The sequence below is a fragment of the Hylaeus volcanicus genome, chromosome 1 (assembly GCF_026283585.1).
Source record: "Hylaeus volcanicus isolate JK05 chromosome 1, UHH_iyHylVolc1.0_haploid, whole genome shotgun sequence".
Taxonomy (NCBI): domain Eukaryota; kingdom Metazoa; phylum Arthropoda; class Insecta; order Hymenoptera; family Colletidae; genus Hylaeus; species Hylaeus volcanicus.
The window spans coordinates 26,465,873-26,478,663 of record NC_071976.1 but is presented as its reverse complement, the minus strand read 5'-3'; the positions used below and the strand labels follow the sequence as shown (position 1 = coordinate 26,478,663).

The 12,791-nt window shown below is 39.8% G+C and overlaps 1 protein-coding gene across 9 annotated transcripts in view; it reads right to left on the bottom strand.

Annotated features, from left to right (window-relative positions):
* The window catches only part of LOC128884643 (dystrophin, isoforms A/C/F/G/H), a 572,670-nt gene that overhangs the window by 113,634 nt on the left and 446,245 nt on the right, over nucleotides 1-12,791 (bottom strand). The window lies entirely within an intron of this gene.

Here is a 12,791-nt window from a genome sequence, read left to right as displayed (position 1 = left end):
ACACGGTAACTGATGCCATCTGTATAGCATAGTTTATTCTTCGTGAAACAGTGAATCGAATGGGTGGAATGCAATCTTTTTATACGAAGCTTCGTTTTAGAGAAATTTTATTTTCAATATTTTTGGTGCATTTTTCTGATTAATAATATACTCCGGCTTGTTGCAATTAAAGTTGTACTTTTTCTGGAAAGTACTTGAATTTCTGAAGAAATATGAATTAAATGGCTGGTCTGATTTATTGTATAGTTTTTCCCTTAAAATTGAAAAATGTTTATAAACATCGAAGCCAGATATGATTGTTTATCCTCCCATGAGTACGACTTGGCTCCTTTGTCTGACAATATACCGTTATTTCTACTTAGACTAGAAATAAATGTAAAATATAATATATCTGATAATGCAAAGGGGAAAATAGAGATTGCTAATATCTCACATAAACAAACAAGCTGAGAAAACGTATAGAAAACATATGTATATAACACCATACCATTAATATTCAGCAACACCAACAGAGATAGAAATAACGATAAATAAATAACCTAAATTATACGACTGCCTAATAAATTGTCGACGTTATCTCGAAAACAAAGACTTGCGAAAACAATTCTTTCCCCATATATTTCATTCTTTTTCTCACGCAAAATGACCATATTCGCGTCTGCAACACCAATCACTGGCCACCCAGCACAATTGACCGCGACAGGCAGGTGTTTTGTCGTTCCCTGTCGCGAGCAGTTCTTTTTTTGGCGAAGAGATCCTCCAGATATCGTGGGCGTTGTATTTCAACTGTCCCAACGAATATGGTTCGCTGGAATCGGAAGATCCATAGATTGGAAACTGTAACGAACTCCTCTGATATCATTTTTTTTGCTTCGAGTAAATTGGATCGGCGTGTTTTCATCCCCTTTGATTATTATTTTTTCCCCAATCGAATAAATAAGAGCATTGCGGTCACGTTGGTATCGCGCAAATATTTCCAAGACTTCGAACCCGCTCGATGAAGCAGCGAGCCGCAGTTCATCGAAATAAGTAGAAACGCAGAAGTTTCCGAGGGAGCAATGCGGAGCTGTCAAAATATTCCTCAGAAATGTTTCATTATCCTCGATTCATTCCAAGGTATGACGGAAGCGCGCGAGTCCGACTTGAGCGGGAAATTGAGGAAAACTCGTTACGTAAGATTATTAAAATTACCGCGTTAAAATTCGCACGGAATGTTAACAACAGAGACGAAAGACACAGGTCGTAGTTGGATTTGTATAAATGGAAATAAAGCAAGGATCGTGGTGCAATTAAAATGGAAACAATGCCAGCATGAACAAGTGGAACAAAACTGTGAAATAAATCCTTTTCATACGAGACTCAACTTCTGTGAAAATTAACATTCATTAGAGTCGAGGTGCTTCAAATCTGATTTCGTTGTATAGCTGATTTGCACGTGCATGCTTTATGAGATTTTTATATTACTTTCTCTCAATACAGATTTCACTTCACATTGAGATTACATTAATTACAAGTGTGCCACTAGTGTGATCAATTCTTTCGTAACACCAAGATTTGATGGTTTGGACATAATAATCATTCGAATAAATTTAAACCATTTCTTCAACATCACGTGTTTCATTACAATAAATTCAAACCACTTCCTTAAATTCAATTACCAGCATACCAATACTGACACTTTGCAGATACGATTTGGTTGCAAATTGTACTTCAATCGATTTACAAGTCAATATTTTTCAACATTACAATAATCACTTATCGTTTCCTGTCAAAACCACTCGTCGACGCCCATGCTCCGGCTGGAGCAATACCATTTCCAGGATCGTTTCATTGTTACTTCGTTTCCAAGGCGAGCTGTCATTCATAACGCGCAAAGCCCTCCCTCAACATCCGCGGAATACGCTGGTCTTATCGTAAACCGTCTCCCGTCCCGCGAACCACCCCCTTCAATTCGTCCTGGCGGCCATTGTTCGCGAAGACCACAACAAACACGCGCTCGTAACTCGATTACAGCCACCGTCGAGTCGTCGTTTGGGGAGGGGAAATGGTCGCTGGTAACGAAGCCACGAACGATTGCTTCCGGTGGAACGGTCCCGGCTTCCTGGAAAAAGTCGCGACGCTTCCACGCGAGAACAATTTCCACGACGAGCAGACTAGGATGGCATTAAAGAAAACGCAGCCACCCTGGAGCATCCTTTGATGTCTCTCAACTCAGGAATCGCGGCGTAAACGCGAGTTTCAGTGGTTCTTTATCCCCTCGTGCCCGCCGTTATGGCTTTTAATGTACATTATAGGTTCAGACTATTTTTATTTCAATTATTCTGATGAGAATATACACAGAAATGTGCCACAGATATTATTAGGTGTTATTGTATGGCAACAGGGACCAAAGTAATTTGGGTTCCTTAATTTTTGGACAAGTATAACTGGCATGAAATTTTTTTTATTGGTAATTATTATTGGTGGGAGTGTAAATAAAAATATATTATAAAAATAATTAGTAGTTATCGTAAATCGCCTTCACAATCACTCTAAAGTGACGTTCAAAAAATTTGGAAGAATTTTAGAATGTTCTTTCTGAAAATTTGCCAACGTAAAGACACTTTATTTATACATTTGGAATCTATATTTATTACATTTATCGAATAATAACCGTGCCAGCTTCCCAAAATTAACAATCCTTTTTTAAACCGTGATTTAGAACCACTGACACCAGAGTTGTGAGTCCCTCACCTGTGTTTTATAGTTTCGATGATTCGTTTGGCCCCGGGCGTGTTCGACGCTCGATACTTCGGCACGTGATACTTGGCACAGGTGAACGCATGAGTGCGCTAATCGCTTCGCGAGTAATGGCGCCGGTATACGCACGTTGAAGCCAGAGTGTCTTTAATTATTCCTCCCGATTCATGCTCTCAGCCGACAGCAGCCTTTGCAGACGGTCCTTCTGCGACTTCCTGTGTGCCTATGTTTGCGGAAGAAGCCCCTCTTCCGGCGGGGGAGCTTCTGACTTTTAATTTGGCTTCGCTTCTTGGGTGACGATTCGTGTAACGCCACGTACGCGTAATTTTCGAGCCGCTGCATGACTTCTCTACCTTGCATTTCGTACGTTGATTTAGGAGGATATAATACTGTAGTCAGAGTTCTCAAAAATAATATTTTTCATTTCTAGCTAACTCACAATGATATAACAAAAGTACAGAGTGATATATTGAAAGTTAGACACCACTTATTATCCGTTTCTATTTTAATTCCTGAAAGATCGTTAAAGAAACTTCAATCTAAACTGTTACAAGATGCAAATAGCTTGCGATAGAGAAATAACAATTTTTTTCAAACGAATTTTAGGTATTATTGTATCGAGCTAATACATCCGACGAGCCACAAAATGACACTACAATTTTCTAACTTACCATTAACGATAGATGACTTCATTTGTCAATGTCAAGGATAAAATAAGTATAAACTACTCATTTATGTATTGAATTTTTAATAGAAAATGGATGCCACAAAAACCACTTTAATAAAGACAAAGTATACAATAAAGAACATATTACTGTATCGTCCATTTTTTTAAATATTTACGCGGTTCCTTTTTCCGATTACAATAATAACAATAAATAAATCTACAAGAAACTCTCTGCAACAATGAATAAACCTATCGCAATGGGGAATCTCCGAATTCTTCTCCCGAATAATTTCCCAGCCGTCCTAATTCGCGCCTACAAATTCCCGCGCTTCGCGTACTTTTTTCCTCCGAAACTCTGGGTCTCGAATGACTGGGCACGAGGGTTGGAAAAAGCGACGGCCGGATGTTGAACAAGTCCGAAAGGTCCGCGTATCCGACTACCGGATACGGCTCCTGCCCTTTTCGCGTGCGTGCCACGGTAACTAATTGCACCTGCTATTGATTTTACCCGCTACCGGTATCTTGTTTGCGCGAAATCCGCTGGACCAGCGCGCAACGAAAGTCGTCGCTCCGATTTTTATCTGGGTTACCCGTTATAAATCTCTGTCCACGTCGCCGGAGAGGAAAGAGTTTCTGCGATTTTTATTGTAGCCCCAGCTCCGCGCTGAAATTTATACAGTTGGCGAACAAAACCGAACACGCTTTATGAATTTGATTCAAAGGGTTTTCTTATTGTACTACCTTTTGAGGGGAGTATTAGTTTTTTGTTTTTTTTTTACATTACGTTATTGTAGAGGTACTGGAGAAAAAAGGCCGATGACAGTATTTTCGTACAGTTGTAATTGTGGTGTATAAGCGACGGCCTTTGGTGGAGGGTTAAAAAGAAACGGGTGATCTTCGTTTAGGATCGATTCATCGCGAAAATACGAATCGAAAAGTTCTTTATCATTTTGCATCGAAAGTTTGGTTAATGAGATACAGGTAGATGAAGTTTTTGCGTTCGCAGGCGCACGATCAGCTGATTGGGGTAAAAATGACACGCCCCAGAAGTCATACGAATTCTAAATCTGGGAAACCTCTGGGTGACTCTTGTACTGTGATTTTCTATATTCCTGAAGGACTACGAATTTATAATAGTACAAGATGTAATGCTTATAACAAAGTGCTGATATAGACTATTTTATAAAAATAAGTACCTAATCGTACAAATTAATATATAAATACTGTTCACTAAATGAAATCTTGCTTATTCAAGAAACAAAATCTTTAACCCTACGGTTGAAATCTATATGAACATAAAGCATGCTTGTACGGACTATTAATCCATCCCCATTGGTAAGTAACGCAACGTGCTCGCAACAAAGGAATACAGGAGTAGAGAGCATTGTTCTTCGGAGGGTTCACGAAAAAGCTTCAAGGAACCGATTATTTGTTTGTTCGCAACGGTGTAGTTTGCCTCGACTCTCATTCCATCTCTCTCTTTCCAGTAGACCTCCTCCAAATACTCGAGTTTCGCTACAAGAGAGGTAAAGGATTGTGTAATTCGTACGGCAAATAGCGGCGGACAGCTGTTGCGCGAGCAAAAACGTTGAGACATCTGCGAACGAAAGCTGTTGCCGAAGTAGCCTCGAAATTAAGCTAAACTATTCTTTAAATGGAGATCAAATGCTCGTTATTCATCGATTTATGCTTGACGAGGCAGGAAATCTCGAACTTCAAGAATTAACGAAACTCTGCGAACCGTGTGCGTTGCGCAGGTCGTTCTTCCTTTGTAGTTTTTTTCTTTTACAGGGCTTCGTAACTAAACAATTCTTATGAAGAATATTTGAAACTCCTTCTTCGCTCCACTTTTTCATTGTGACTGCTGTACACGAATAATTCCTTTGTACAGTGTCTAATAACATACATATCTTATCGTTAAATCTTCGATAATCTTTGCTAAATTAACCCAGAAAGTCACTACTAAATAAAAAGGGGTAAGAAAGACAATTACGAAACGAAGGACGAAACATTTTACCGAGCATCGAATCCATAGTACGATTCTTAAAAAAAAAAAAAAAACAATCTCGATCGTCGAATCTGGATAAACGATAGAAGAGCAGCGTCCCTCCCCTTCCAGCATGGGCTCCCTCCAGTTAGCAAGCTTGTTCGAAACTTTAGCCAGTGATATAACATATTGCCCGTATTGGTGCTCCAGTGGCGCGGTGAAACCGGTGCCAGAAACGATCGTCGGTCGAATTATCGGGATCAGCATTTCCAGAGCGGTATTTGTGGCCTGATTGCGACCGAAACCGACGCCGAGTGACGATCTCGCGAACGCTCGGAAGATAGAAACGTTTGCCATCGATAAATATGCCTGACGTTCGTGGAGATGGAAAAGACAAAGGTGCATGTGGGGCAGAGGCATAAAAAAAAAGAAAAAAAAAAAAAGAATGAAAGATCGAAGAGGATCACGGAGGGTAGGAACACGAGAACAAGGCTGAGAGACGAGGAGAGGACCTGGGGAGCTTCCGATTCTCGCAGGCTTCGTTGCATCCTGTCCCCCGGCGCGAATACGCTTCCGGTAATCAAGCTCGAAGCCTCGTACTAATTAATGGAGACTGATTGCTCGACTCTGTCCGGGTTAACCCGGCGCTGACTTCGCTTTATCGGCGCTACTTAAATTTTCGAGTCCTTCCGCGAACGACGGAACGATTCCCTCCTCCTCCAGCTCTTTCTGCGAACACTTTGAGCTCTCGAGAAGAGGGGGAGGATTGAAATTAATTCTCCGGGAGAGGTCTGGTCCCCCGTTATCGGAATCGCGGAGTTTTGCGCCATTGAAACCGCCAATGAGGAAAAGTGTCCTCGTTAGTTGCTAGATAGAATCTTCGGTTCTTCGTGGAAGCACGTCGTTTGGGGGTCTCGTGGAAGTCGTACGTTGACCCGTTGCATGCATTTTATGCTAATTTTAATATTTATGGAGAGGAATTATTTTGTGGTTAGTTATAAATTTGATTTGAATAGTAAATGGTTGATATGATGTAATTAAATTGATTAAACGAATAAATACATTTTAATTTCCAAGCAATTCGTTTAATATTCTTTGACCGTATGAATATTTTCACGTTATATGGAAAATATTGTATGAATCACCTTTAATTGGCTGAAAATTTCATACATTTCGTACTAGTTGTGTTTTGTTAGAAAACACAAATAATTTAAAATATATCGAATGTATAAACTGTTAAACATAAAAAAAATGACATTATTCAAGTAACTCCTATAGCTGCTTTTGGAAACTCCTTCATAATCTCCTCACACGCTTGAAGAATATCAAATTAATTGTTTACAAAACTCACGCTATCTTCATTTGTAATATTGGCGACCAACACTCCACTGTTCGATACATAATTGCCACATAATTGGCACCTAGTCAATTGCAGAAAAATTTCTACTTCCGGTTGCTCCCTCGTCAACTGAGGTTAAACGGAAGTTCTTTTCCTGTATTCGCAAGATCCTTTTAGACAGGGGCCGCAGGATTAAAGCGACCGTGACGGAACTTCTCGTATTTACGAGACAAATTCCTGGAGGACATCGTTCTGTAGCGGAACTTATCGTCGAAGGTTTATTAAACCTGTTCCTCTTTGGGATGTCTAATATCCCCAGAGAGTACACAGTCAAGATATCAGTAAGGAACTCTGAGGGATTCTCTAATAAAATATAAACGTTTGTAAAGCAGCGCTTCGCAGAAAGCTCGCACATTTATGACAGCGAGAGGGAACAACCAGTTTTGGGAGAAGCGCAAAAACAAATCGTTACATCTGTCCAAACAGAAGTCGAAGCTTTATTAAAATTCACCGACGGGATTGAAACGCGGAACCGGGACGCAGACACACGCTGGAATGAAATTGATTCGCAACTGTTCGTGGAATGATTGACTTCCTTCACTGTCAGATTTTCGAAAATATTCGATGCTTTCTTTAATGTTTATTTTTGTAATCTTGGATTTTACAGGATTCGATTGGTAACTTGCACGATGTATGTGACATTGTTGATTGGATTATGTTCAAAAAGTAATTTGGAGTTTCTTTTGGTTTCTAGTTACATTAAAATTTGTTTCATTTTCGTGTACTAAACAATGTATTTTCTCTGTCACGTGGAGACAGATCCTCTACCACCCAGAAAAAATATGAATCTTTGCGTTAGGTGCATGTATGAATTTTGTATTGTTTAGAAAGTAATTTCCCACTCCGTTTCTGTTTCAAGACCAGTGTTACGGCCAGCATAGTTGCCTTTCATTCTCGTGCATCGAAATTTCCCTCGAAACGTCGGGTTTGGTCACCGTCAAAGCGTTTAACTTCCGTTTGCAAAATTTCCGCGGGAGTTTCGCTCCAGCCGCGGATCCGCATAGTTCGCTCCTGCCGACTGAAGTTTACCTCCGATCCAAGTCTGGAATTAACGTCGCTGTAAAGTTCCCGCTGGAGAATCCGATTACTCGCGGTCGCAGGAAGCGTCGTCAGGATTTCCGTGGGAGTCCTTCCGAAAATATAAGAGCCACCGCGTAATCGAGCCGCTTTCCCGCCTAGGGACGTACCGCGCGAACCATTTTATTCTTCGCCCGCAAAGGGAACTCTGATAAGACCCGAGCAACTCGTGCGTGCGTGACAGAAACAAGAACTGGGAATTTACTCCGGAGAAAAATTCTAATATGGCCGGGGGGTAGCCTGTGGGTTTGCCGACGTTGATTACATGAGTCCTGAATTGTCAGTAGTTAAATAAAACGAGGTTGAGGATCGCTATTGTCGAATTTCTAGGTCATCAGAGTCAAAGTGCACGAGTCAAGAGGTGTACGTATCAAGTTTCACGAGTCAGGAGTTGTCAATATCGAATTACATGAGTCAAGAGGTGTCATGTATCGAATTGCACGAGTTTGAGAGTCATTAAAGTCGAGTTTATGAGTCAGAAGTGTCAAATTACACAAGTGGAGAGTCACAAGTGACAATTATACAACTGAGGAGTCAGAAGTGTCAAATTACACAAGTAGGGAGTCACAAGTGACAATTACACAACTGGGGAGTCAGAAGTGTCAAATTACACGAGTCAAGGGGTGTCAATATCAAATTACCCAAGTTTGAGGGTCACCAACGCCAAGTTCATGAATCATCAGTGTCAAATTACACGAGTCAGGGGAGTTGTCAGGATCAAATAACCCAAGAATTCGATTAACCTCGTCAGCATGAAGCGTCCTCAGGATCTTCGACGGAGTTATTTCAAAAACATAAGAGTCCCAGCGTAATCGAACCGTTTTCCAGCCCAAGATGGTACCGTGGGTACCATTTTACTCCGTGTCCGCAAAGGGAGCTCCGATAAGACCGCCCGAGCAACTCGTGCGTACGCGGCAGAAACAAGAACTGGCAATTTCCACGGATAAAAATTTCAATATGGCCGCAGGGTAATCCGTGGACATACAGAACTCGATAGCCGTCGGGGCAAAGATTTCTCCGTTGCGTGTGCGAGGGAAGTTGTTTCCGTGGATTTGCAAACTTTTCCCAAGAGAATACAAGAAGGATTTATTATAAACTACCTCGATGCAAATCGATTTCGGAACTGAAATTTTGCTTGCTCGGTGCTATCCAGTGGGTTGGTATTCTTTGATCGATCTTCTTTGGTTTAGGTGTTTTGGTATTAATATTAAATTTAATATCAGCCAAAAGAATTAGGAGAAGGTATATTCTATGATAGAAGTTTAAGGTAGCAGAACGTAGACCAATTGGAAATAGAAGGAAAAGCAGAGATGAGATAAGGGAAGATGAGGAATATAGAATTACTGAAAATGAAGGAAATAGACTAAAATTATAAGAAAAAAAGCATCGTGACGGATAAAATGCATAAATGAATAATGAATGGAAGTTACAAGAGAAGGTATTTTACCGTGAATATGGAATAACTGAAAATGAAAAGAACTGAAATTAAATTATTTAAAAAGGCTTGGCGGGGAATATAAAATAACTGAAAATGAACAAACTACGACTTCGTTTAATTTTTCCATTGTTAAAGAAAACAGAGGAGATGTTTATCAACCTTTCTACTGGAAAATTGAATTCTTTCCAAGATTTATTAAAATCATTTTTACAAATTTTTACAAATGGAGAATATAAAGGGTTTTCTAAAAGAGACTTTACATATTATTTTTTTAATAATAAAATTCAGCGTAGAGATTGGTTAAAAAATTAGATGTATTCCATATGCCATTTGTATTTGATTAAAAACTCTTAATATTATAAAATCCAGTAGAACTACTGAATTCGACGATGCTCCGAATAAAGATTTCAGGGTGGATTTATTATAAACTGCTCCGGATGCAAATCGATCGCTTGACTCAGACTCCGGTCCGCTCCCGCGTGTTTTTCCAGCGGCTTCTATATAAAAGGGTAAATGGGGAATCGATTAAGCGAAACGAGAGGAATAAATGAACATTGACTTTAGAATTCTATCTCGCTTTCTCGCTGTCGTTCCACCTTTCTCTCTCTGTTTCAAGTCACGGTGGTAATTTTTCATCCAGGAATTTCAAAGAACTAAGCAATGCTCCCCTTTCATCTTCCTTCGAGAATTGAAAGATGAATGGAGTTTTTCAACGCGGACGTTGAAAGAGCAGCTTGGTAATTTTTCATCCGCGAATTTCGGAAACTGAGCAACGCTCTCGGTGATCGTTTTTTTTTGCGAACAGCTGGCAAGTAAAAAAATAATCCCGAAGCTGCGGCTAGTTAAGTTGCACCTCGGGGAAAAAAAACTTCAAAGCCGAGTTTCGAAGTTTTCAAATTATCCACTTGTACTTTTTTAACAACTAAAAGGTAGAGTGAATGTTTGCGAAGATTTTGATCGTATTTTCGCGTTAGTTCTGGAGACGTATTTGGACTACATTGATGTTAAGTCTGACTCAGAAGTAGTTGAAGTCCAATTATAAGAGTTCGAAGTTCTCAGGGTCAAAGTGCTTACTGTTTACAAATCTGAGCCTGCAACCACCCGCGTTACACAATGCTCACGTTACTACTTAAACAACAAAAACCAATTCAAATCTACAACTAGGAATAACATTCAAGCCGACGATATCGATAGAATTTTGAAATATCAGAATCGAATATGCGTTCCGATAATCCGACGATGCAGCTGCGCCAGATCACAGCGGGGATTCCCAACACATAGTCAAAGTTGCTTCGTCAATTCCGAGTCGAAGTTTTGCAAGAAATCCCACGTGACGTTACCACGAATCACCCGATGGGAAGACGGAGCACGGCCAAACCACACGCCATCAAAGGTTTCGTATATTTCTCTTTCAAAGTTTGCCATTTTCGCGGCAACAATTTCTGCTTACGAAGGATATTACCGCGGCGCATAACTGCTACGCTATCAAAGGAGAATGGCGCGCTGAGAATTTCTGGGTTCATAGTTAACCTACTGCGTGTGCACACCCGCAGTCCCTCCGCCAGGCTCGCAAATCTTTGGGATTGTTCGCGTGACAAAAGCCATTGGTCTGCCGATGTTGTCACGAGAATAATTCTCGGTCCGTTGTTTCGCAGACTCGTGAATCTTCTTTCAAGGTTCCTCCTGTGTCCAGTGTTATCTTCATTTCATGATGAAAAATATTTATTTCGTACGTGGGAGGTAAACTATTTTGTAATACAGATTCTTTTTCCTCTTTTATAATGTGAAGCATATTCAGGCAGTTAAGAAATACTCTTGCATACAAGAAATTTGTTGGATATTATTCACGAGGATTAGGTTTCTTGATACATCAAATTTTCATGTTCTTTTATTATTGGTTAAGGAGCAACTAAGTTGGTAATACTTATAATCAAAAGATTCCTTTTTCTTATATAAATTATAGCTTCGTGAGAATAATTTCATGTATTTATTATATGCGAAGGTCTTGCCCAAGGTACATGAATTAAGTTAGCGTACCTAGTGATTAAAAAGCGGTAGCGTATTTCAAATCAAAATAGTATTTCAATTTTGTGCAAATACAGTGAACTCTTTTAACATTTAAAATCCCTTCTGCGAATAAATACTGCGCCTCGTCAGTTATAATTCACCACGATTACTTTTCTCCGATAACAAAAGCACTATAAATTGTAGATTTGACTTTTGCTTGTATCGATGAATACGTTCCATGGAAACGTCGGATTTCGTTTGAGAAACAGTGAATATGAAAATGTGCGAGGATTTTGTTAATATCGGAGATATATATCCAGCGGTATCTTTACTTTTTTCCAGGTGTGGTGGGGGGTGAAGCGTAGTGTACGAGTGTCATTTAGAATTCCTCTCGCGTTAAAAGTTACTATTCCCCCGTGCGGATACCCGTAACGCAGTGACATTTTTCCCCGATTTTCGTAAATCGAGCGTCCTTCGGCGTGAGCCCCGCACTGACACAGGCTTAATGTGTTTTTCAAATATGCAACGGATTAATAAATCGAACCAGACAACCGAAATGGAATCCGAAATCAGGTTTCCGGATGTGAGCATATATAGAGTGAAAAAAAAGCGTTTGCGCGTCGAGTTTTTGTGACTAAATGTTCTTACGCGAATTTGAAGTGGATTATTGTTTGTGCATTTTATTGCTAGGAACATGTGTCGAAGAGTGAGATAAATAATAAAAGGAGGTCGTCGAGGTTTCGAAGGACGATTGTTCAGAGAGAATGGTGCACGTCAAGCAAGAAGGGAATTTTCATAAATATATTGGAAACCTGATATAATGCATTTAGCAGTTCTAAAACTTTCGTAACATGTCCAGTTATCTATTTCTATTTTTCATTACTTTGGTTTAAACTTTTCCACTATATTATATTAATTTTACATCATATTTTGTCTAAAGAAGTGCGTCTTCCGGCAAGAACAAAGTGTTATTAAAACGCAGGAAATGCTTCAGAAATAATTTAAAGAGATATGAATTTTGTTGCCAGAGGTTTCAAGCAAATATAATTTCGTTCCTCAAAAGCATTATATGTAAATATTTGAAATTTTAGACCATCGTCGAGGTATTCATCAGAGTCATAAAATGTGGGATCTAAAGCAACTCGTATAAAAATGATAATTAGAAAAAAACGAGACTACAACGCAGACTCTTTATTTTCTCCTAATCACTGTCGTGAATTTAACTCCACTCTCCTACCGCATTTTCTCATTTTCCTTTGATTCTCAAACTCTCTTCCATCCCTCAATTCAAGACCCAAGCCCTGCCTCAACGTACCCCAATGTAATTCATTCATCCACCCTCTACCCTCTGAATCGTGAATTCTCAGCCACTTTTTACTAGGTACCATCTCGTGTGCACTCAAAATAGAACGTCTATCTAGGAATGGCACACCTGTTACCGCTCACAGGAGCTGAAAACTTCATCGTGCCACCTGTC